The sequence below is a fragment of the Heterodontus francisci genome, chromosome 4 (assembly GCF_036365525.1).
Source record: "Heterodontus francisci isolate sHetFra1 chromosome 4, sHetFra1.hap1, whole genome shotgun sequence".
In the NCBI taxonomy this organism is placed as follows: Eukaryota; Metazoa; Chordata; class Chondrichthyes; order Heterodontiformes; family Heterodontidae; genus Heterodontus; species Heterodontus francisci.
Genome location: NC_090374.1, coordinates 18110059 through 18132990, shown reverse-complemented (window position 1 = coordinate 18132990; position 22932 = coordinate 18110059). Strand labels below are relative to the sequence as shown.

Here is a 22932-nt window from a genome sequence, read left to right as displayed (position 1 = left end):
GACAACTGGATCCTCCCCCTCCCACTGCAAGTTCCTCTCCAGCCCCAAGCAGATGTCCCAAACCCTGGCACTGGGCAGGCAACCCAGCCTTCTGGACTCCTGCTCTTGGCTGCAGAGTCTATCCCCCTGACTATACTGTCTCCTACCGCTACATTCCTATTTACTCCCCTATTTAATTCAAAACTCAGAACAGATTCTAATTTGGAATAATAGGATCACTTAAGGGACTAATGCCACATAAGTGCCCACAAAATTGCATTAAATATCTTACTTCATGTTGCATTTGAGATAAGCCTATGACAAAAGAACAGGGTATTGAACAAACAGGAACATCAGATCCCCAAGATAGCTGGGTGGTAAGTCTTAACTAACCCTCAAATTAGAGGAAGGAAGCCTTTAGCTTTATCATACACGCATCCTCCATACAAAAACACAAGATTTCCTCTTAAACTTCCTTCCATACCCACATGGAATTATGTATGAAACAAATGTAATGGAAACTAAATCATCCCAATCAAAAGGGAATCAGGATATACCAAAAGGTAACTAGAATGTTTGCAAAGCTACCAGAATTTTCTATAAGAATTGTGCAAGATCAAAGCACAATATAGAAACAGGCAAAGCTTGTGATACCTATATTCCATGAGTTTAAAAGAAAAGTGTCACTGACAAGGCCAGCATTCACTGCCCATCCTTAACTGCCCTTGATAGCTGGCAGTAAGCCTCCTTGAACCACAGGAGTCTGCGTATAGAAGGTAAATCCACATTACTGTTAGGGAGTTCCACAATTCTGACTCCGCAACAGTGAAGCAATGACAATATATTTCAGAATGGTATGCGACTGAGGAACTTGCAGGTTTTTTTTATTTTCAAAATATACTTCATTCTTAAAAATCTGTAAAAAATTACGTTACCAGTTTCAAACAGCACCAAGTCAAAAAAATACAAACAGTGCAAAGGAGGTCCATTTGCTTCATTACAATCATGAGTTGCCTCACAACCCTTCCATTTCACATTTGTAATGCCAATTACATTTTTACATTTTCCAGCAAATGAAGATTTTCCAGATACAGTTCAAGGGGTTTCCCATGGATCCGGCCCCTCAGTTCAGCTTGGTGGGGGGGACCTTACACGGTGGCCTTTCCCCATTGAGCCTTTGCTGCGGCTGCCCCAAGCTTTAGTGCGTCCCTCAGTCCCTTTAGTCCTGGACCTTGGAATGTGCCAGTCTGCAACATTCGGTGGTGGACAACTCTTTGCGCTGGAAGACTAGCAAGTTTCGGGAAGACCAAAGGGCGTCTTTCACCAAATTGATAGTCCTCCAGCAGCAGTTGATGTTTGTCTCGGTGTGCGTCCCTGGGAACAGCCCATAGAGCACAGACTCCTGTGTTAGAGCTGCTTGGGATGAACCTCGACAAAAACCACTGCATCTCTTTCCACACCTGCTTTGCAAAGACACATTCCAGAAGGAGGTGGGCAACTGTCTCTTCCCCACCACAGCCACCACGGGGGCACTGTGCGGAGGGGGCGAGACTTTGGGCGTGAAGGAAGGATCTGATGGGGAGGGCTCTTACCACCAGCCAAGCTACATCTTGGTGATTGTTTGAAAGTTCTGGTGATGAGGCATTTCGCCAGATGACTTTGGCGGTCTGCTCGGGGAACCATCCGACAGGACCCACCGTCTTCTTTTCCTGTAGGGCCTTGAGGACATTCTGTGCAGACCACTGCCTGATGGATCGGCGATCAAAGGTGTTTTCCCACAGAAACTGCTCCACGAAGGATAGGTGGTACGGCACGGTCCAATTGCATGGAGCGTTCCGCGGCAATGTGACCAGGCCCATCCTTCGCAACACCGGGGACAGATAGAACCTCAGCACGTAGTGACAATTGGAATTTGTGTACTGGGGATCTACGCACAGCTTGATGCAGCCGCACACGAAGGTGGTCATCAGGATGAGGGCCACGTTGGGTACATTTTTCCCCGCAGGTGGTGGCTAACGTTCCTTCTAAGCTGTGCGCTGACATGCAGCAACCTAGAAGTTCCTGCATAGGCTGGGCTCAAGTCAGCCCCTTTAAAGTTACTGTGAGTACGCATTCATGCAAAAAACTTTAATGGGCCCACAGGCTAAGACGACAATTAGAGGGTACGTTGCTGGTGGTGTTCTCACCTGTTAGCCTTGCCCTTCCAGGTCTGGTAGAGGTTGCTGGTTTACAAGGCTCTGTCCAAGAAGCCTGGGAAAATTGCTGCAATGCACTCTGTAGATGGTACACACTGCAGCCATGGTGCACTGTTGGTGGAAGGGGTGCCAATCAAGAGGTCTGCTTGTCCTGGGTGGTGTGAAGTGTCTTCAGTTGTGTTGGAGCTGCAGTCATCCAGGCAAAGAGGGAGCATTCAACCACATTCTTGACATGTGACTTGTAAATTCTCTCTCCTCCCACCGCACCCCCCCATCCCCCCCAAAGATCTTAAATGCTGGGGACCTGGCAATGCTAACACTGTTGGATGTCAAAGGAAGGTGGCTCGACTTGCTCTCATTGGAGCAATCATTGCATGGCACTTAACTGGCAAGTAACATTTGCACCGACAACCAATTCTGCATGCTGTCCAGGTCTTGTTGCACATGGGCACGGACTGCTTCAGTATCTGAGGAGTTGCGAATGATATTGAACACTGCACAGTGAACATCACCACTTGCGACCTCATGGAGGGAAGGTCATTGATGAAGCAGCTGAAGATGGTTGGGCCTAGGACACTACCCTGAGGAACTCCTACAGTGATGTTCTGGGATGGAGCTGATTGACCTCCAACAACCACAACCATCTTTGTGCTAGGCATGACACAAACCAATTCTCCCCAATTCCCACTGACTTAAGTTTTACTAGAGCTCCTTGATGCCACACTCTGTCAAATGCTGCCTTGATGTCAGGGGCAGTCACTTCTCCTCACCTCTGGAATTAACTTGTTTTATCCATGTTTGCCTCAGATCTACAGCCAAGTGGTCCTAAGCATCAGTCAGCAGGTTACTGGCAAGCAAGGGCTGCTTTATAGCATTGTCAATGATACCTTCTACCACTTTGCTGATGGGATTCTGTTTGAGGGGGAGAAGTGTGGGTCTAAGACTAGTGCCTTAAACTTAAATGAAGGCAATTACAAGGGTATGGAGGACTAAGTAGGCTAAAGCGAAATGGGAAAAAGGTAGAACAGCAGAGAAGCAGTGGCAGACATTTAAGGAGATATTTCGTAACTCTCAAAAGGTATGTTCTTTTGAAGACAGACAGACTCTAGGAAAAGGATGCACCATCCATAGTTAACTAACGAAGTTAAGCAGATCAAATTGAAAGAAAAAGTGCACAATTCTGCAAAGATTAGTGTTGATCAGAAGATTAGACAGATTTTAGAAACCAGGAAAAAATGACTTACAAAAATGGAATGAATTAATAAGCTAGCTAGAAATATGACAGTAAGAGTTTCTACAAATATTTAAAAAGGAAAAAAAAACTAGTGAGCGTTGGTCCCAGAGCGAGAGACTGGGCAGAAGTGTTCTACAGGTATTTTGTATCTAACCTCACTGTAGAAGACACAAAAACATCCCAAGAATACTTGAATCAAGAGGTAAAAGGGAAGGAGGAAATAAAAACCAAATCACAATCACCAGGGAAAAAAAGGCAGACCTAATGGCTTCCATCCTTGGGTCTTAAAAGAAGTGGCTGCAGAGATAGATGCATTGGTTGCGATCTTCCAAAATTCTAGATTCTGAAAAGGTCTCAGCGGATTGAAAAATCGCAAATGTAACATCTCTATTAAAGAAAAGGAGGGAGGCAGAAAGCAGAAAACTATAGGCTGACGGCCTAACATGTCATTGCAAAAATGCTAGAATCCATTATTCAAGAGGTAATAGCAGGACTTTAGAAAATCATAATACCATCAGGTCGAGTCAACATGGTTTTGTGAAAGGGAAATTGTGTTCAACTAATTTATTAGAGTTCTTCAGAGGTAACAAGATGGATAAAGGGGAACCTGTAGATGTGGTGTACTTGGCTTTCCAAAAGGCATTCAATAAAAAAAAAAAAAAGGTGCCACAAAAGGTTACTACACAAAATAAGAGCTCGTTGTAGGAAGTAACATACTGGCTAACCAATCCTCCATCCATGCTCACAGGAAGCAGAGAAAAATGGGTCATTTTCAGGTTGGCAAGCCATTACTAGTAGAGTGCCACAGGGATCAGTGCTGGGGCCTCAAATACTTATAAACTATATCAAATGACTTGGACGAAGGGACCAACTCTATGGTAGTTAAATTTGCTGGGTAGGAAAGTAAGCTGTCAAGTGGACATAAAGAGTCTTCAAAGGGATAGTAAGGGAGGAGCGCAGATCAGAAGAACAAAATGTGGAATCGGTTTGGGTGGTGTGGCAAAACATTGACAGTTGTTTATAGGCCAAACAGTAGTGGTAGTGTGGGGCATAATATTAAATCAGGAGATTAGAGAAGCATGGGTAATACAATAATCATGGGTGACCTCAATCTGCATATAGACTGGGTAACCCTAATGAGCACTAATGCTGTGGAGGACGGGTTGCTGGAGTGTGTTTGGGATGGTTTTCTAGAACAGTATGTTGAGGAACTGACTAGAGGACAGGCTATTTTAGATCTAGTATTATGCAATGAGAAAGGGCTAATTAATAATCATGTAAAAGAACCTTTAGGGAAGAGTGACCATAATATGATAGAATTTTACATGGTTGAAAGTGTGGAAGTTCAATCTGAAGCCAGGGTGTTAAATTTGAACAAAATTTTGAAAGGTATGAGGGGCAAATTGACTGAGGTGGATCAGGAAGTACATTAAAAGCTATGACAGTACATAAGCAATGGATAGTCTTTAAAGAATTATTACAATTTACAGAAATTATACATTCCTTCAAGGCACAGAAACCCAAAAAAAGTCAGTCAACCGTGGCTAACAAAAAGTTAAGGATTGTCCAAGATTTAAAAAAGGTTTATAAAGTTGCCACAAATAGTAGTAAACCTGAAGATTGGGAGGATTTTAGATTACAGCAAAGGAGGACCAAGAAACTGAAAGAAAAAGGGAGAATAGAATACGAATATTAACTAGCAAACATTAAAAATAGACTATAAAAGCTTCTATAGGTATGTAACAAGGAAACATCTGGCCAAGACAAATGTGGGTCCATTACAGGCAGAGTCAGGAGAATTTATAATGGGGAATACAGAAATGGGAGAGAAGCTAAATGATTACTTTCACCTAGGAAGATACAAGAAATCACACAGAATTAGAGATCCAAGAGACGAGGGAGAATGAGGAATTGAAGGATATTAGTAAGAAGATTGTATTGGAGCAATTAATGGGCTGAAGGTTGATAAGACCCCAGGACTGGATATTCCACAATCCAGAGAGCATTGAAAGGAGGTAGCTAAGGAGATGGTGGATACATTGATCATCTTCCAAAATTCTATAAATTCTGCAACAGTTCCTGCAGATTGGAAGGTAGCAAATGTCAGCCCACTACTGAAGGCGGCAGGAAGAGAGAAAATAGGGAACTACAGACCTGTTAGCCATACATCAGCAGTACGGAAAATGCTAGAATCCATTCTAAAAGGTACACTTGGATAATAATCCAATTGGGAAATCATGTTTGATGAACTTGGGAGTTTTTTTTTTGAAGATGTTACTAACAGAATTGATAAAGGGGAAAAAAAAATCCGGTGGACATAGTATACTTGGATTTTCAGAAAGCTTTTCATAAAGTCCCCCACAGGAGGTTGGTTAGCAAATTAAAGCACATGGGATAAAGAGGTAATATACGAGCATGGATTAAGGATTGGTTAACAGGCAGAAAACAGACAGCAGGAATAAACGGGTCATTCTCACGTTGGCAGGCTGCGACTAGTGGGGTACCGCAAGGATCAGTACTTGGGCCCCAGCTATTCACAATACATAGATTTGGATGTGGGGACCAAATGTAGTATTTCCAAGTTCATGGATGACACAAAACTAGGTGGGAATGTGTGTTGTGAGGAAGATGCAAAGCGGCTTCAAAAGGGATTTGGACGGACTAAGTGAGTGGGCAAGAATGTGGCTGATAGAATATAACATGGAAAAATGAAGTTATCCACTTTAACAAGAGGAACAGGCGCGCAGAGTATTTCTTAAATGGTAAGAGATTAGAAAGCATAGATGTACAAAGGGACCAGGTGTCCTGGTCAAGTCATAAAGCTAACACGCAGGTGCAGCAAGCAATTAAGGCGGCTAATGGTATGTTAGCCTTCATCACAAGAGGATGAGTACAGGAGTCGCAAAGTCTTGCTTCAATTGTATAGAGAACCCTGGTTAAATCGCACTTGAGTACAGTATGCAGTTTTGGTCGCTTACCTTAGGAAGGATATTATTGCCACAAAGGGAGTGTAACAAAGGTTCAACAGACTTGTTCCCGGGATAGCAGGACTGTCCTATGAAGAAAGATTGGGGAAAACTGGGCCTGTATTCTGTAGGGTTCTGAAAAATGACAGCTGATCTCATTGAAACCTACAAAATACTTTAAAAAGGGATAGACAGGGTAGATGCAGGAAAGATGTTTCCCCTGGTTGGGGAGTCTAGAACCAGGGGACACAATTCCAAAATAAAAGGAGGAAGCCAAAGAGATTAGGAGAAATTTCTTTACTCAGAGGGTTGAGAATCTTTCGAATTCTCTACCCCAGGAGGGCTGTGGAAGCTTGGTCATTGAGTATGTTTAAAGCAGAGATTGACAGATTTCTAAATACCAATGACAAAGGGTTAGTGTGGGAGAAAGGCATTGAAATGGATGATCAGCCATGATCGTATCGAATGGCAGAACAGGCTCGATGGGCTTACTGGTCTATTCCTGTTCCTATGTTCTGAGAGGCGGCTCACTCTGGAGCGCAAGTCTTCAGCCAGGAAGCTGTTCGGAACCATTAGGTTTTGATGTATCCAGTGCATTTAAATCGCTCCATGATGTCACGTGGGGTGAATCAAATTTGCTCAAGATTGGCTCTGTGATGGTGACGACTTCAGGACGCAGAGATGAATCATCCACTTGCCACTTACAGCTAATGGTTGAAAACGCTCACCTTGTCTTTTGCACTCGTGCTGGGCTCTGCCACTGTTGAGAATGGGGATGTTCATGGAGCCTCCACCTCCTGTTAGCAGTTCATGGCTGGATGCAGCAAGAGAGTTTTGATCTGATCCATTGTTGTGGGAATCGCTTAACTATAAAATGCATGTAGCCCTGCGTTGTAGCTTCAGCAGATTGGCAGCTCATTTTACATATACCTGCTACAGCTTTGAGTATGCTCTTCTGTGCTCAACAAGCCAGGGGTCCTACCGGGTCAATGGTAGTGAGGGGGAATATGCAGGCCACGAGGTCACAGATTATGGTGGAATATGTTCCTCATGTATTCCCAGTTTTGACATAGATCTGTACTGAACCTCTCTCATTTGGTGGTAGTGCCAAATAGAATGGAGAGTGGCATTATTGTGTGAAGACAGGACTTCGTCTCCACAAGGAGTGTGGAATTCTCTTCCCCAGAGAGTAGTGGAGGCTGGATCATTGAATATATTCAAGACCGAGTTTGATAGATTTATGAACAAGGGAAAATCGAGGGTTATAGGGGCAGAAAGGAAGGGAGTTGAGGCCACAATCAGATCAACCACGAAAGGCGGAGCAGGCCAGAGGGCCGAATGGCCTACTCCCCTCACCAATACTATCATGGACAGAAATCACAGAAGTGTTACAGCACAGGAGGCCATTTGGCCCACAGTGTCTGCACTGGCTCTCTGAATGAGCTATTCACTTCATTGCCATTCCTGTGCCTTCTCCCCATAATCATGCACATTTTCCTTTTCAGGTAACAGTTATTCCCTTTTGAATCTTTCAACTGAACCTGCCTCCACCACACATTCAGGTAGTGCATTCCAGACCTTAAACCACTCACTGCGTGCAAAAGTTTCCTCATGAGGTCAAGTAGGTAATCCTACGTGTTGGTTCTCACTATTCACCGCAGTCCCAGTCTGGCAGACCTCCTCAGGACCCACGATCAGCAGTAGTGTTACCAAGCCCCTCTTAGTGATGGACATTGAAGTACCGCACCCAGAGTACACTCTACACCCTTGCTATCTTCTGCTTCCAAATGGTGTTCAACATGGAGGAGTGCAGATTCATCAGCTGAGGCAGGGCAGCAGGTGGTAATCAGCAGGAGGTTTCCTTGGCCTTGTTTGATCTGATGTCATGAGACTTCATGACTCGAGTCAATGTTGAGGACTCCTAGGGCTGCTCCCTCCTGACTATATACCACTGTGGTTGGTCTGAACGGTCAGAGAGACAGGACATACCCAGGAATGGTGGCAGTGGCATCTGGGATATTGGCTGTAAGGCATGATTCACTGAGTATGAATATCAGGCTGTTGCTAGACTCGTCTGGAACAGCTCTCCCACTTTTGGCACAAGTCCCCAGATGTTAGTGAGGGCTTTGCAGGGTTCACTGGGCTAAGGTGCCTTTGTTGTGCCTGTTACCTAGAGCAACGCTGGATGTCCAGTCTAGTTTTATTATTGTGTGTAGCAGTTTGATACAATCAAGTCATCAGTTGGAGGAGGACAGTAGGTGGCTAGGCCAATTCAGAGGGCAGTTAAGAATCAACCAGAGTGCTGTGGTCAGAAGTCACATGTAGGCCAGACTGATTAAATGGCAGATTTCTTTCCCTGAAAGAAACTAGTGAACCAGATTTTTTTTTAAATAAAACAATCCAGTAATTTCATGTTCAGCGTTACTGATACTAGTTTTTTTATTCAAGATTTAATTAATTGAATTTAAACTCCGCAGTTGCTGTGGTGGGATCTGAACTCATGCCTCTGGATCATTAAGTCCAGACTCTGGATTACTAGAACAGTAACAAATACTATGCTATCATAACCGCAAATATCACCAAATTACTGTTTTCTGGAATTAGCGCATCACAGTCCCATGCATTACAACACACAAGTTTGGAAGAATTTATCTTCAGACTAATAACTTAAAGTGGTAAGCCCTCACTCTCAAGTTCAAATAAACTGCAATATTTGAAATCGATCATGAAGGTTTGCTATGATTGTTCTTTGACTCCCCCCACTAACAGAAATGCAGTACCCTATGACAGAAGGCAGCAAGGGGTTGGAATAGTGCAGCAATACAATTAAAAGAGCTGCAGCACACATTGATGTTCCAAATCTTCTGGAGAATAAGGTGGTGATGAGCATTAGCTTGCAAAAATTTTGGAAAGGACTTTTTCTTTTACCGCCAATGTTTCCTATATATGTTATTTGTGATAATTTTAAACCTTCATTTAAAAAAAAAAAAGCACCATATAAACCTTTAATTGTTTCCAAAAACTCGTCAAAACAAAAATGAATACCAAGCCAAGCATTTAAAAAAAATCAGTAAAAGGCAAAAAGTTACATATGTAAACCATTACAATTCCCAGCATGCTTATTTAGAAAAAAAGTCAAAGTTTAATTGGTTCTAATAAGTACAACTTATTAAGCATTATGTTTGAACCAAACAAGAAACTGAGGTAAAGCAAAATACTGCGGATGCTGGAAATCGGAAATAAAAACAAGAAATGCTGGAACCACTCAGCAGGTCTGGCAACATCTGTGGAAAAAGAGAAGCAGAGTTAACGTTTTGGGTCAGTGACCCTTCTTCGGAACCAACCCGAAACGTTAACTCTGCTTCTCTTTCCACAGATGCTGCCAGACCTGCTGAGTGGTTCCAGCATTTCTTGTTTTTATTTCAGATTTCCAGCATCCGCAGTATTTTGCTTTTATTAACTGAGGTCATGAATCGATGCATATTTCCATAAAATGTTAGTGCCATCTCCCATTTACAATTTTAAACTTTCCCCAAAGATAAAGCATTAGCTTCAGACACTTAACTTAGATTTTAAGTCCCATTCCATTTATTTGACTGAGAAAATACCTTAATTTATACTTTTCACTGACATACCAATCTTCTGGCATGCTTTCACTACTATATTGCTACTTTGCAGGTAAACTTACACCTAATGTTGAAAAATGAATTGTTACTAAAGGCATTGAAATTCCAGCTACATACAATCTTTTTTAAAAATGGTGAATTTGAAAATATTAACTCACTGTAGACCACGTTTTACACTGTCTATTCAATACTTATGCAAAATCATGAAGTTAAAAGCTCAATAGGAATTAATTCAACATGCATCTATAAAACATTCAAGTTAAATGACAAAAGCAGAAAAAAGTCTTGATTACAGCAAGTTCAGATCTGTTCTGAATTTAAAGCACATCAAATGCTGTATACTTCTTTTTCTTTTCTTTTGGGCCTCCTTATCTCGAGAGACAATGGATACGCGCCTGGAGGTGGTCAGTGGTTTGTGAAGCAGCGCCTGGAGTGGCTATAAAGGCCAATTCTGGAGTGACAGGCTCTTCCACAGGTGCTGCAGAGAAATTTGTTTGTTGGGGCTGTTGCACAGTTGGCTCTCCCCTTGCGCCTCTGTCTTTTTTCCTGCCAACTACTAAGTCTCTTCGACTCGCCGCAATTTAGCCCTGTCTTTATGGCTGCCCGCCAGCTCTGGCGAATGCTGGCAACTGACTCCCACGACTTGTGATCAATGTCACACGATTTCATGTCGCGTTTGCAGACGTCTTTAACGGAGACATGGACGGCCGGTGGGTCTGATACCAGTGGCGAGCTCGCTGTACAATGTGTCTTTGGGGATCCTGCCATCTTCCATGCGGCTCACATGGCCAAGCCATCTCAAGCGCCGCTGACTCAGTAGTGTGTATAAGCTGGGGATGTTGGCCGCTTCAAGGACTTCTGTGTTGGAGATATAGTCCTGCCACCTGATGCCAAGTATTCTCCGAAGGCAGCGAAGATGGAATGAATTGAGACGTCGCTCTTGGCCGGCATACGTTGTCCAGGCCTCGCTGCCGTAGAGCAAGGTACTGAGGACACAGGCCTGGTACACTCGGACTTTTGTGTTCCGTGTCAGTGCGCCATTTTCCCACACTCTCTTGGCCAGTCTGGACATAGCAGTGGAAGCCTTACCCATGCGCTTGTTGATTTCTGCATCTAGAGACAGGTTACTGGTGATAGTTGAGCCTAGGTAGGTGAACTCTTGAACCACTTCCAGAGCGTGGTCGCCAATATTGATGGATGGAGCATTTCTGACATCCTGCCCCATGATGTTCGTTTTCTTGAGGCTGATGGTTAGGCCAAATTCATTGCAGGCAGACGCCTGTGTGGAGTTTGCAAGTTCTCCCTGTGTCTGCGTGGGTTTTCTCCGGGTGCTCCGGTTTCCTCCCACAAGCCAAAAGACTTGCAGGTTGATAGGTAAATTGGCCATTATAAATTGTCACTAGTATAGGTAGGTGGTAGGGAAATATAGGGACAGGTGGGGATGTTTGGTAGGAATATGGGATTAGTGTAGGATTAGTATATATGGGTGGTTGATGTTCGGCACAGACTCGGTGGGCCGAAGGGCCTGTTTCAGTGCTGTATCTCTAATCTAATAAGTAAAAAACCTGTCGATGAGACTCTGCAGGCATTCTTCAGTGTGAGATGTTAAAGCAGCATCGTCAGCAAAGAGGAGTTCTCTGATGAGGACTTTCCGTACTTTGGACTTCGCTCTTAGACGGGCAAGGTTGAACAACCTGCCCCCTGATCTTGTGTGGAGGAAAATTCCTTCTTCAGAGGATTTGAACGCATGTGAAAGCAGCAGGGAGAAGAAAATCCCAAAAAGTGTGGGTGCGAGAACACAGCCCTGTTTCACACCACTCAGGATAGGAAAGGGCTCTGATGAGGAGCCACCATGTTGAATTGTGCCTTTCATATTGTCATGGAATGAGGTGATGATACTTAGTAGCTTTGGTGGACATCCGATCTTTTCTAGTAGTCTGAAGAGACCACGTCTGCTGACGAGGTCAAAGGCTTTGGTGAGATCAATGAAAGCAATGTAGAGGGGCATCTGTTGTTCACGGCATTTCTCCTGTATCTGACGAAGGGAGAACAGCATGTCAATAGTCGATCTCTCTGCACGAAAGCCACACTGTGCCTCAGGGTAGACGCGCTCGGCCAGCTTCTGGAGCCTGTTCAGAGCGACTCGAGCAAAGACTTTCCCCACTATGCTGAGCAGGGAGATTCCACGGTAGTTGTTGCAGTCACCGCGGTCACCTTTGTTTTTATAGAGGGTGATGATGTTGGCATCGCGCATGTCCTGGGGTACTGCTCCCTCGTCCCAGCACAGGCATAGCAGTTCATGTAGTGCTGAGAGTATAGCAGGCTTGGCACTCTTGATTATTTCAGGGGTAATGCTGTCCTTCCCAGGGGCTTTTCCGCTGGCTAGGGAATCAATGGCATCACTGAGTTCCGATTTGGTTGGCTGTATGTCCAGCTCATCCATGACTGGTAGAGGCTGTGATCAAATTACACAGATGAATAAACACACTCACTGACTGCTGTTGTCCTGCTGACCCAGGGTTAATTAGAGGTCATTAAGACAGATGTGGTTTAAAACCTTTCAATGCAAACAAAAATTTTACTTTTCAATTCTTTCAGACTTCAAAAAATTCCAGTTATTTCATGAACTCAAAAATAGTAAAAACTACCATCCAAAAATTTCTAACCCATCTATTCAATTATTCCAAATAACATTAAAAATGGTTTCACAAATACTGTACATGCATGGCCAAAATCTCAAATACTTAACACTTCCAAGGAGTATACTATTTGTTTTGCCAGCATACATGCAGTCAAGGGTCATGACAGTGTATTGTTTAGCCTCTATTTTTCACTAAACTAGTACTGTTGAACATTTACTTCACATAGCAAAACCGGAAAATAATCTGGCATCTTTTCTACTATTCTTATGCAGGCATACAAAATGTAGGAAGGTGACAGCAGCCAGAAAGGCAAAAATAAGATCCTTTAGAACAAAAGGATTTTAATGGTGAACTACAATATTTGCACTTGAGATAGAAGTGAACATGCTGGTTTCTAAAAGTAAAGCATTTTCTGCAGTGTTAGTAAGAAATTTGGTTTGTAAACTCACCATACATACAATTCACTGCTGCTGATCAACATTTAAATACATTAACCACACACAAAGACAGTGCAAGCAAATCACTAGCAGATAATTGTTTTCCTCAATTCATAGAGGAAGGAGAATTTTCAAAACTTAAATTAATACATCAACTGTAAGCCTCTAAACGTTAACTATAGTACAAAAGCTGGACTTAAGGTCACAACCAGAATAAAAGTACCATACTTGGAGAAAGCATGAAAGAAAAAATACAGTATGTTCCACCTCCAAGTTATATCAAACAAGGTTAATTTTAAAAGCAAATCACAAGCCTGATAGTAATGCTGATGCAATCTGGCAAAAAAGAATCTATTGGAAAAGGTCAGTAATGTAGAAATATAAAATACTGTGATTTTTGAAACGCCTGCACTCAGTCTAATGAAACGTTCTAATCACGAAAAAAAATCAATTAGACTTTGTGTATCCCTATAAGGCTACACAACACTTTCACAGAAGCAGAATGTTGAATTATTGTATATTAATCCTAGTCTCAAAACAGCATTTCCTCTCAATTCTGTTAAGCAAATTCATAGGATATTTGTTATAAAAAAAAATAATTTACTACAATAACTTGCACTTGTATAGTATCTTTAACATAGTAAAATGTCAAAAGGCACTTCACAGGAGGGTTTATAAAACAAAATTTGACAGCCACAAACGGAAATATTAGGTCAGATAATCAAAAATTTAGTTAAAGAGGTAGGTTTTAAAGCGGGCATTAAAAGGAGGAAAGAGATGGAGAAGCAGAGAGGTTTAGAGAGGGAGTTCCAGAGCTTAAGGCTTAGGCAACTAAAGTCAGTGCTGCCAAAGGTGGAGAAAATCAGGATCAAGAGGCCAGAATTAGAGGAGCGCAGATACCTCAGAGGGTTAAGGGGCTGGAGCAGATTACAGAGATAGGAAGGGGAAGGACATGGAGGGATTTGTAAACAAGGATAAGAATTTTAACTGGGAACTAATATAGGTCAGCGATAACAGAAGTGATGGGTGAAGAGGACCTGGTAGAAGTCAGGGCACAGAAAGCAGAGTTTTGGATAACCTCAAGTTTACAAAGGGTAGAACATGGTAGGCGGGCCAGGAATGCATTAAATAGTCAAGTCGAGGTAACAAATGCATTCGTGGATGCGGGTTTCAGCAACAGATAGGCAGAGGCGGGGGTGGAGTGAGGTGATGTTACAGAGACAGAAATGGGCTGCCTTAGTGGTGGCACAGAAGCTCACCTCAGGGTAACAAAATACTACAGATATAAAGATCATACATAAAATCTACTAAGTTCCACTCCAATGTTATTGTAATTTTACAGAATGTGTTTTAGTATTATACAAAAGATCAAGTACAATAAGACCATTACACATGAACTTTTGGGAAATGGAAAACAAAGGTACACAAGGGCATTCCAACTTAAAAGGGCAAATAATCTATTCATTGTTGAACAAAAAGCAACTCTGGTAAACAGATCGTTGATTTTCATCCATTCCAAAGTATGTCTACTTAAGTTTGCAAACTCGTTCGTAACTAGCGTCGTGCAAACTTGATTTGTTGAACGATAATTTTCTATAATCCACTGACTGGAGATCTGAATTTACAATTTTTGAAGAAATTTGAGAGAGAGAACAGATGAAGGTTGACTTTGCTGGAAGCTTAGGGTGGCCAACTAATTTGCAACACTGTATCCTACATTGCAAGGCCTGTGAGGTGGAGACAAAATGACTGTTCATTGCAACAAGGACCAAGACCCAGGAAGTTTAAGGGAACTACCTGTTCTTTTTAGCAAGAGAAACAATGCTACCATGTTTGAATTACTGGGTGACTGTCATGTGACAAACCCATTTCCATCTGTGGTTTTAAGCTCTGCAGCAACAAGCAGCTTCTGGACTCTGACATGTGCAGACCCAAATGGGGTATCCCTCTCCCCCAGTTTCAGCTCAGAACTGACTGTTGATTGACCACCTTTGCATACTCCTGCTACAATCTGAACCCAAGTTGGAGGAAATCATCCGCATCGTAGTCTCCGAGAGACCCACCGAACTAGTCATCTATCTCTTCAAACTAAAAACGTGAGGACCATTGAATTCAGCCAGAAGCCAGCTGAATCACTAAACTCCAGACTGTATAGCCCGTTTTTCTATGGGCTCTAACTCAACCTTTCCCCACTCTGTAGAGGGTGTGTGTGTGTGTGTGTGTGTGTGTGTGTGTGTGTGTAAACCTCTTGTGTGAAAGTTGGCGCGTAGTTTATTATTTTCATTAGTTTGGTTTAGGTACAATAAAGTTAGCCTCTTTCTTTGTTAAATGCAAGAAAACCTGTCAGATTACTTACTTGCTATGATCATAAGAACCAAACACCTACTCAATTGGCCAGTACATCCACTTTATTAAACTTGTGGTGGTCAAACAAGGAGAGGGAAAAGAGGGAAGCCCTTCAACCCCTCCTCACTTGACCATAACACTATGTTTATAATTTCACTATATGCATAATTTTCATTCCAAAATTAAAGATCTAGATCGAATACACAACCGCATCATACTTCAAAAAAATGTCATGCATCTACAGTGCAGAAACTCATGATAGAGATTATTTCAGCCAATCTGCCTTTTTAAAATCTACAGAAGTCAACCAGCACAAAAGTAAATTACTCAATTTTGTTTTCCAAAACTCATTCACAATCCAATGGCAAAATTAAATAAAGTCTCTAGAAAGATATTGTTCTTGCTTCTTTTAGCAGCCATGTTTGCCTTAAAGTATAAATTTAAATTTAAAACGTAAGAAATTCTCAAATTTTGTCTTAGAAATACTTATAGCATCCCTTCGTTTAGATGGTCAGATTCTCCATGACCCGAGGTTCGACCAGGGCTTTCTTGCCAATATTTTCCATCTATTGAACATGCCTCAACTTAGTTTGCATTCTATAAAAAGCAGGACACTACCATTCTTATGCCATACAAAATCTCTCTGCTGTTGTAATGTTAGTATAACCAGAATACACACTCTTGAAATCTGTACTACCAAAGAGAAAAAGCTGGGCTGAATTATAGTAAAAAGTGAACAACATGCATTGTTTAGCCTATGACAAAGCAGAGTTTGCCTAAAATGGGTTCTGCACAGGGGATCTTTTGAGATATTCCAGATAGCAAATATAAGACTGTTGGAAACTAGACGTGTAACTAAACAGAATAAATGATAATGATGGCCATAACATTTGCCCAAGCAATAAAAGCCAAGTCGGGAGGAATGCGCCATCTTTCTCTAGTTCCACTTCTCCACGTCACAGCGTATATTTAAAATGTGTAACCCGTTACCAATGACACCAATTATATACTCCATTTTAGTTTCAGAATAAAATCCACCAACTAGGTTTCTTTAATAAACAAAACTTAGTCAATAAAGGTGCAAAGCTTTAACACAGTTTGAAAATATATATATATATATATCCAACACACACCGGTTAAAGGAAAAATAAAGATTCTTTGGTCAAAGTACTTGTTAATTCATGAAGAAAGCAGATAGGATTATAATGTTCCAGATGGCATACAGTCTGGTATCTAAGTACACATAGACAGGTTATTGGGATCCTTTCAGAAGCAGTTCGTGCAGGTGTCGATAGGGAATCTTCCAAAAGCTTATAAGGAGAAATGCAGCATCAGGCGTTAACTACCATCACACACTGGATTTTTTGCAGGGTTTCTCAGAGGTGGAGAAAAGATGAGCTGGGTGTTTCTTTCAGCAGGCTACAAACCCTACTGACTCAAAACAGTATTCAAAAATGAAACCCACTCTTTCGCACCATAAATCTTGACATGTCACTTCTCTTGCAAACAACTCCCATAATCAGAAGGCACCTGTTTACTTAGTTGAAGACATGACATCCAGTAATTTTTATTTTTTTTTTAAAAAAGTCCTTCCAGTGACCCTTTTTAAAAAAAAAGTCCAGCATCTATGGAATCACTCCAGTCCTCCAATGAATCCATCTCCACAATTCTAAAACATGAGACCTCAAAAAATATTTTAAAATGGAAGCACTTTCTTTACTGTTATCTTAAATTCAGATCACTTGTTAAGAAAACTAAAACTATAATGCAAAAACTTTTATTTGTGTTCTTGGTTTCAGTCTTGACAAGACCTACACCAAGTGCTAAACCTTGCTCCTCCCACATGAAAATCATCATCCAGACACTCCAAATCAGTAGAGAACTAAAACTGCATCTCAATGACAATTATATTAAAGACCATGGCAGAGAAAAGACAAGGAGTTACATATAAGGAAGGGTGAAGAGCAAAACACACACAATGAAAACATGCAAGAAAGAGACAAACACACTGAGAATTAAATTAGCTACAAGTGTCTGGTAAATTCACAGAATGACAAGCTCTTTTGAGATGAATACAGCTTTAGAATTAAAGCCTGTGAACTTCAATTCAGATCAAAACATCATGGTCAATAAATTAAAAATCTTGTTTCTGTACCCAAAGTAATAGTTAAATACTGTAATAGTCAATTTGGTAGCAAGAATGTTCTAAAGCAAATCCGAGTAAGCATGTATTTTGTCTAGCTGACCTAGCTAAAAAGATTAAGCCTAAAACTGCATATAGCCATCCTTCTAAAGGCAACCACTGATTGAGTTATCTGACCTATACTGGGTGCAACAGAAATTGTATTTAGTCATAAAATGCAGATAATATAAAGTCATTGATTTATATGTTTTAAATTAATGCAATATTCGAGCAATACGGAGGTCTTTTAGCTTCAATAGTTTAAATGTGTTTAAATTAGAGCTTACAGCTGCAAACAATTATCTTAGTCATATTCCATTATTTTCAACTGACTGCAGATGTGCCAACATGGTTGATTCCCTTACTTATAAAAGTTGGAGGGGTAAAGAATCAATGCGCAGGGCAGGGGAAATGGTGAAGGAGAATTATGAAGTTAACATATAAAAGAAAAGACCTTTGGCCCAGATCAGAAAACATTTCAAATGGCCAAATTGTTCATTTGCAGCTGATTTCACAACTTTGGAATCCTCCCCATGAATACCATCTGGTCCACTTCAAACAATGGGCCTGCAAATCTGATTCCAGCAGGAAAGTTACATAATAATGTAACTGTGAAAGCTGGAGCAGTACCTTCCAGCTTCAAAGTAGGAAATACTGTACAAGCCAAACTTGAACATTTTATCTGCCTCAAACACAAAATCCAGCTCCTCCTTAGCCTATATCTAACTTTGTACAATACAGAAACAATTGGAGCCACTGTAACAATTTACTGATAAGGGTAAAGTCATCATGCTGAAGCTATACAATGCTCTGATCAAGCCACACCTTGAATCCTGTTCACCTCTAGTCACCAAAGCACGAGGTGAACATTCAAGCCTTGGAAGCAGTATAAAGGCCAAAAAGAATTGCCCTGTCAGATGACTGGATTATAAAGGCTAGAAAAATTCAGCCTTAAAAAAGGCCAGTGAGGTAGGACCTTATAGATACTAAGTGAATTGGAAACCCGAAGCAATCTTCAAACTAAGCCACAACTGCAAGACAAGTCAGGTTGAAGATTAAAGCATTTCATGTTATTAATACTTGGAATGGTCTTCCAGATCAGGTAAATGGATGCAAAAACACTGGATTATTTCCTCAATACAGAGTTAGATATTGTGGTGTGATGGGATTGGGGAAGCTGGGCAGCAACAGAGGTTTCTATGAAACATAACTTCAGTCATCTAATTAACTTCCTCTGGTTATCCAAGATTGGCAATCCAATTAAATATATGGTAGCAGGTTTCCTACTGTGCACCCTCACCCCACCCATTGTATCAAATATTGATGGCACTGTCTAACATCAATCTGGACGACGACTCAGACCTGAACTACTAAAAAAAGTGAAGTAAGCCTCATCGCAGGGGCCTATACAGGGGCCAGGGCCTGGCTATAAAATTAAAACCTGACAACAGCCAACCCAAACCTGACCCCTTTAATTTTTTTAAATGCCCGACCCAAACCCAACACAAGTAGTCGGGTTTGGTCGGGTTCAGGTTGGGTAGCCAGGCTTTAGCCACTCCTGCTCAGCCGGAGCTGTGGGAAAGGATGTTAGAGGCCGGGCCTGGTGAGGGGCGTGGCCTGTATCAGCATCTGGGCCCATGGTGCGGGGAGGGGATGTCAGTCTGAGGTAAAGCCTGGCTGGGGTATAAAATTAAAACCTGACAACAGCAAACCCGAATCCGACCCGGCCCGAGTCCTTTAATTTTTTTTTTAAATGCCCGACCGGACCCGACACATGTTTGGTCGAGTAGCCAAGCTTTAATACACACTACACTGAAGCATACACGTTACATTAACGCTAAACCTTACGTTATAAACAAAAGCATTTCATCAATAATATTTAGCAAGATATGTAGTACATGGACAGATCATACAAACTTGCAGCATTGGGGCAGGCGATTATTTCGAAAGTAGCATAAATCCCACAGATAAAGTGAATTGCCAAAATATAAAAAGCGGAGAATGCAGTGACACTTCGACTTCACCACCAAATATCCTTGATTATAGAGTTAAATTAAGTCATATACCCCATATAAATAAGACTTGCTATTTCTCTCCCCCTCCTGGACTGTAATAACAGCTACTAAACCGCGATTATGTTTATCTACATCGTGCACTTTATATTTCACATTGCAGTAATCCAATATACTGACACAGGCTATGCTAATACAAACTAGAGGACACGGGCAGAATGCAGCGGTCGGGTTGTTGTGTGTGCGTGCGGAGAGTTTTATTCTTATTACATGCATAAGTTAAAACATAAAATTGTTGCTTTTTTTTTGCACGAAGCTAAGGGACCGTGGTGTGGTGGTTGATGGCGAGGGCGGAGAGGCGGGGTGCGAGTGGTTGAAACATAGCGTTTATCCGCAGGGAGAAGAAAATGGACGATAAATGGATAGCAATAATATCGATTCACGATCAGGTTTACAGCACGAAAACACACACACAACAGTCAGTGAAAACAGACACTGCAATATCACACGGATGCTTAGCTCCAGCGGCCATCAGCTTGCAGCCGTCGGACTTAAATTAACAGCAACCCGCTTACTCGGCCCTTGCTGCAGCTTCTTACCTTTCCACAAAAGAAATGTCGCCGCCAGTCTTTGTGTGTTGTATATGTTTTTTTTTAATGAGAGGAGGGTTTTTTTCCCTAAGACACCCCAAGTCTTCTTTCTTTTTATTTTCTCTCCAATAACTCCGCCTCTCTAATTACAGCCACGGGTGCGGCAACAGCGTCTCAAAAAGGCGACGACGAACAAGCAGAGGCTGCTCGCGCTAACATCGGCCTCGCCCATTGGACCAGGATTGGAGGGCGGGAACACGACGGAGAGGTTTATTTTTAGATACTTTAATTTCATTGGTCAGAGCCCGATGAACTCCACCCCCTCCTACGTTAACTGCGCCCAGTGCGCGCCTTGCTCGAGATCTGTCGATTCCGACTATGGGCGCGCGCGTACTTTCAACGGTCTAACGCTTTATAAAGGGTGTAAATTGAGATTAAACAGTCAATGGAATGGGCGCTTAATTTTGCTTTTTGTCTGTATTGATTATTTTCGTGTGGTACTTTGTACCTGTTTGCGTGGAAAAAAATTAATAATAATTATAAGTTACTAAACGTTCTTTTGCTTGGACTGAAGAAAGAACTTGGATTTTATTTTGTGATATAGGTTGAGGGATAAATATTGCCCAGGACATCCAGGAGAACTTGCTCTCCTGGCCTTTTAAATAGTGGCCGTGGGATCTTTTACTGCTACCTGAGTTTAATTTCTCATCTGAAAGACAGCACCTCTATACTCCTTCAGTACTGTAGTTTCAGCCTTGGTTAAGACTCAAGGCTCTGGAGTGGGTCTTTGACCTCAAAACCTTGTGACTCAGAGGCAATGATACTACCCACTGAGCCACAGAGTGATAGCAAAATTAAATTTCCCCAACACTGGTATTCTGAAGGTATTAACTCTTCACTGAGATCCAATATTTGCTGGTCACCTCACCTAAGTGGACATGATATTCATGGAGGTACAGGAACCCAACCTGATCCTGATGTTTTCACCTGCTCTCGCATATCTCCTGCGATTGAATAGCAAGTAGGAGCGAGAACCCAAACTGAGAACGTTTATTACAACTACGAGCAGATGCTGAAGCGGGTCAGACAGGAGCATTGTATCAGGTAATTCACAGTGTATTAATCCACCACAAAATGCAGCTGTGTCATTTTTTTGCCTGGTCATACTTTTTAAAATAGATATGTCTGGTAGCAATGAGCTTGAGGGTCCATACTTGGTGGAACAACCAGGATAGGTGAGTGTAAGGATTATATTTGGGGAAAGGGTATCAAAGGCAGAATTGAGGGAGTAATCAAACAGATTGACAGTTGCAGAAGTAATGTGATGAATGGAGAACTAAAGCCTAGCAATAGGCAATTTGAAGTACAGTTGTAAGAGGTTTGGGAAGAGTTTTTTTTTCCAGGGCTGGACACAGAAGGAAGTAGCTTTGGAAGAGGGGCAGGGGATATGAGAGATGAGGAATAAGAGAGATGGCTTATCTGTGATCGAGATGATGGGGGGTGGGAGATAATGTGAGATGGCAAGGGCACAAGAAATAGGAGCAGGAGTAGACCATGTGGCCCATTGAGCCTGCTCTGCCATTCAAAATGATCATGGCTGATTTTGGGATACAACTCCACTTTCCTGCCTGCTCACCATACCCTGAGAGACAAAGTAAGGTTGAGAGAGTGGCCAGGAATAGGAGCAGGAGAGTTTATATGGAAGAAAAGGTTAAGGGAGAACAGCAGAATAGGGAATAGAGGTGAAGATGAAAAAATACTGAGGATGAGGATTCATGCAGTTCAGAGGCTGAAAGAGGGAAGAAGTGAGGATCTCTATGAGAAACTCGAGATGGTAGGGGACGGGAACGCAGTAGAGAACAAGGATTTTAAAAGAGGCGAAGGGGTGGGGAAGGTGCCTTTGGGCACATCTCATCCTGATAAAAAAAATTCCACTCTATTAGGTACAGATTGAGAATCCCCTTTCATAAAACACACAATTCCATAATCCTAATAGACTTCTTAAAAGGTGTAATAAAATCATCCTCACTAGTTTGTGTGCATGAGGACACTTTAATGGGCAATACCATCATACGAACATACAAATTAAGAGCAGGAGTAGGCCAATCAGCCCTTCGAGCCTGCTCCACCATTCAATAAGTCCACATTTCCACCTACCCCCAATAACCTTCCACCCTCTTGCTTATCAAGAATCTATCTACCTCTGCATTAAAAATATTCAAAGACATTGCTTCCAGCGCCTTTTGAAAAAGAGAATTCCAAAGACTCGCAACCCTCTCCGAGAAAAAAATTCTCCTCATATCTGTCTTAAATGGGCGCCCCCTTATTTTTAAACAGTGACCCCTAGTTCGAGATTCTCCCACAAGGGGAAACATCCTTTCCACATCCACCCTGTTAAGACCCCTCAGGATCTTATCTGTTTTATTCAAGTCGCCTCTTATTCTTCTAAATTCCAGCGGATACAAGCCTAACCTGTCCAATCTTTCCTCGCAAGACAGCCTGCCCATTCCAGGTATTAGTCTAGTAAACCTCATCTGTACTGCCTCCAACGCATTTACATCCTTCCTTAAATAAAGAGACCAGTACTGTACACAGTACTCCAGATGTGGTGGTCTCACCATAACTGAAATATAACCTCTGTAACTTTTGTATTCAATTCCCCTCGCGATAAACGATAACATTCTATTAGCTTTCCTAATTATGTGCTGTACCTGCATCCTGGC

The 22932-nt window shown here is 42.0% G+C and overlaps 1 protein-coding gene across 5 annotated transcripts in view; it reads right to left on the bottom strand.

Annotated features, from left to right (window-relative positions):
- The window catches only part of add1 (adducin 1 (alpha)), a 245963-nt gene extending 225541 nt beyond the window's left edge, over positions 1-20422 (bottom strand). For 3 of the 5 annotated variants that reach the window (XM_068029236.1, XM_068029237.1, XM_068029240.1), the window contains exon 1: positions 20219-20422. The gene's annotated coding sequence lies outside the window, so the exon portion shown is untranslated. The remainder of the gene's footprint in view (positions 1-20218) is intronic. The other 2 variants (XM_068029235.1, XM_068029238.1) reach the window with 2 other exon arrangements.
- Between the last annotated feature and the right edge of the window lie 2510 nt (positions 20423-22932).